Source organism: Echinops telfairi, unplaced genomic scaffold (assembly GCF_000313985.2).
Source record: "Echinops telfairi isolate 266 unplaced genomic scaffold, ASM31398v2 ScPeMD7_5927;HRSCAF=6808, whole genome shotgun sequence".
In the NCBI taxonomy this organism is placed as follows: Eukaryota; Metazoa; Chordata; class Mammalia; order Afrosoricida; family Tenrecidae; genus Echinops; species Echinops telfairi.
The window spans coordinates 2,751,992-2,755,831 of NW_022109827.1; positions in this window are offsets into that span (position 1 = coordinate 2,751,992).

Below are 3,840 nucleotides of genomic sequence, written 5' to 3' on the forward strand. Positions count from 1 at the left end.
TTAATGTATTGCTGAAACCCTGTTGGATGATCTTCCGCAAAATTTCTCTTGCTAGTGATGTTGATTATATTGTCCTAGAACTTGTGCATTCGGTTGCTTCACCTTTCTGTGGAATGGGCACACATGTGGATTTCTTCCAGGCAGTTGGTCAAGTGGTTGTTTTACATATTTCCTGGCATAGATGAGTGGGTGTTTCCTGTGCTGCATTAACATGTTGAAACATTTCAATTGGTATAGTATCAATTTCTGGAGCATTGCTTTTGGTTAATGCTTTCAAAGCAATTTGGACTTCTTCCTTCAGTACCACTGGTTCTTGCTTCTATACTACTCCCAAACTGGAACTTCAACTAGTTTATTTTAGTACAGTGAATTTGTGTATTCTTTCTGTCTTCTGTCCTTCTTGAGATTTGTGCGTGGATTGCCCCGTTATTATTGTAGTGTTAACTCATCAAATCTATAAGAGCTTAGTTGATGTATTTTGAAAGTCTTTCATTGGGTGCATAGATATTTATTACAGTGTATCTACTTGTTTAATTGTTCCTTTTATTATTATGTAGTGTCTTTCCTTTTCTATCATCATTTATTTTGCCTTATAGTTTATATTATCTAAAACTAATATTGCTATTTCTGTTTGCTGTTATTATAAATGCCATTATATATGTGTGCATGTGTATATATAAACTCCATCCTCTTTCATTTGGTCTCATTTTGGTTTTGTGTCTAGGGTTTCTTTCTTATAAGTACCATATTGATGAGTCCTGTTTGTTGTTTTTGTTTCTAACCCATTTTGATACTCTCTTTCTCTTGACTGGTTTATTTAATACATTTTCAATTAATGTTACAATTGGAAGGCATAATTTTATTTGCTGTCTATTTGCTGTGTGTTTTGTGTGTGTGTGTGTATGTTATGTGTGTTTTTGTAGTTTGTTTCTTGATTCCTCAATTTTCTGGTCTTAATTAATTTTGTTTCTGTGATTTGTTTTTAATTATTTTTTACTTTTTCCCCTTCTTGTTATTTTGCTGTTTACTAAGTCTCTGTGAAATTCCTTTAAAAAATTTTATGAGGTTTGTCCATTTTCATTGAGGTTTCCTTATTATTTATTACTCACCCCCGTCAAGTTTAGGACCACTCAATCTTTCTTGAACTCCACTTGAGTTCTTTTCATACAAAAATTTAAATCTACATAATCTTCTCTATTTTGTTTATTAATTGTCTTGTTTGTGGATTAATATGTCTGATCATTTATTTGCGGGGTTTTTTTACTTTAATTACAGATTATTGGGTTGACTAGTTTGCATTTATTTTCTGTAAGTTGGGTTGCTTTTATGAATTCCTTTAATTTTTCTTTAACTGAAATGCCTTTATTCTGTATAATTGAGGGGAATTTTTAGTGGATATAAGATACTTGGCTGGCATTTTTTCCTCCTTTCTTTCAGAGTTTAATATGTGTTGCCTCATTGCTTTCTTGTTTGCATGCTTTCTGCTGAGAAGTCAGAATTTAGTCATTCTTTCCTTTTTGTAACTAAGTTTCAATTTTTTTTCCCAAGCTACTCTCTGAATTTGTTTTCTTGTCTTTGATGCTAGAATGTTTGTTTATGATTACAATGATATCTTTTGTTGTCTATCCTGTGTGGGGCTCTTTTGACTTCTTTTAGGATTATTTCCTTCTCTTTCGTGATGTTTGGGAAGTTTTCTTCGAATAGCTTTTGGACAACTTGCTTGCACTTTTTGTGGTTTCTTTTGTTATGCTGGGTTCTGGCATTCTTTGCAAACAAGCTATCCCTCTCGAAGATGTCCCAATATAATTCTTAGAATTTCTTCTTTTTGTAGGTCATTTGTCTCACAATTTGATATTGACAGAATTATTTTGGAGCTCACAGATTCAGCCTTCCATTAAATTATTTCTTCTGTTTTTCTTTTTCAATGTTTTATTGATTTCTCATATCTTTGTATTAATCTTCAAGATATCTTTCTGGTGTTTCAAAATGGCTTTACATTTTTATTCATTTGGTCAAATTGTTCTTTTATTGTGTTTCCCTGAATTCTGCTTTTTTCCACTGTTTATTCCATAGCTATTGCTCTTTTGTCCATCCAGTGTAAATATTAAGAAATTTTAAAAAATACCTATCCAATATTTCCAATGCGTTATCTTCCTTAGGAAGGTCTTTTGACTTTGTATATTGGTCATTTGTTTGGTCAGGTGGACTGTAACTTTCTGTTGTTCTCTAAGACATGATGGGGTTATCTATCCTTTACCTTGCACTGAAATTTAAGTGCCTGTGTTGATCAGGTGTTTCTGGATGAGGTCATGATCCTTGTTTACTAAGTGGAGCTGTCAGTGTGGTGAGTGTAGCTGGGTTGTGTGCAGATAGCTGTCTCTATAGAATGGAAAGCTAAAGTTTGAATTTTTAAGAACCACAAAAACATGACCAAAAGAGGAGACAAACCCACAAAACAAACCAAGCAAACAGCCAAGAAATAAAACAAAAACAATACATTTAAAACCACTTTAAAAATCCATCACAATCAATAATAGCAATACCAATAATAGTAAACTAGGTATAAGTTGAAAAGAACAATAACAACAACAACAACAACAACAACAACCACCCCAAAACAGTCCAGAACCAACTGATGCTCCCTCTTTTCCCAGTCACTAGTATATATCTATTATGGTTCTACTGTGTTGTGTACTGCAGTAGTACAGTCTGCAAATATGTGTGCCCCTTTGCTCTTTCGGTTAAAAATGTCCCTAAATTGCATATTCATGCCTAGAGCTGTGGAACCCTCTAAAGTGTTTATCCTGCCTGCTGCACTACTTCCCAAAGTATCTCTCTCTATGCTGGCTGGTTGGGCTTGGCTTTCAAAAGTGACTCTGCTGGTTATTTAGAGCTAGTACCATGGACCCAGCTAATCAGTGCACCTGAGCTACCCCTTGGTTTTCAAAACTCTGGCTGATGACGTTCAGCTAACTTAGCTTTGAAACTTCTTTTCTAGATATTCAGGACTCTAGATTTTTCCCTCATATTTGTTTGAATACATTTTTTTGTGGAAGAGGGATTGCTTAATATGCAGGCTAAGTTGTCATCTTATAAGTTATCTTATAAGACAGATGCATAATTTTTATACCTTTGACTGGTTCACATCAGGTTTGTCTTATAATTTACCTTGTTCTCTGCTTTGGCTGCTTCCATACCTTTGTCTTTTACTGTCTCTTTGAATACAGAATACACATTTTTTCATATTATATTTTTATATTTCTTTTTCATTTAAAAATATTTATAGTGAGAATTTAGAAAGCCCAGGCCTTTGTTAATTGCTTTATTGGTTTTATTAACTCCAGGAGTGTTCTGATTTCTGTGGTATTGTTGTGTAACTTTCCAATTTTTCTAACATATATTTACTGGGAAAAGATGAACATTATTCGCATGACTAGAGAATTTGTTTTCTTCCTTTGAGTTAAATCGCTAGCATATAATTCATAAAATTTATATATGTTTTCAACTAGATTGGATAATATTTTAACACAAAATGATTTTTAATGCTTTAACCATAAAACCTCATATTTGATTTAAAACCTGTCTAATGAACTAGCTTGTAAACAATGAATCTTTGTTTCCTGTAGAAATGACTTTGCTATTGATTTATGTCTCGCAGAATAAAGATGCTCAAAATTGATATGATTTATAATATAACTGGAGGTAACAGCAAATAATAACTTCACACTTTAGCAATTTGTGAAGATTATGACATTGCTTAGGGTAGGAAATGGAAGGAAGTACATAGTGTAAATTTAGCTTGCTTGATTAAACCTGAGAAATTAATATTATTGTTATTTT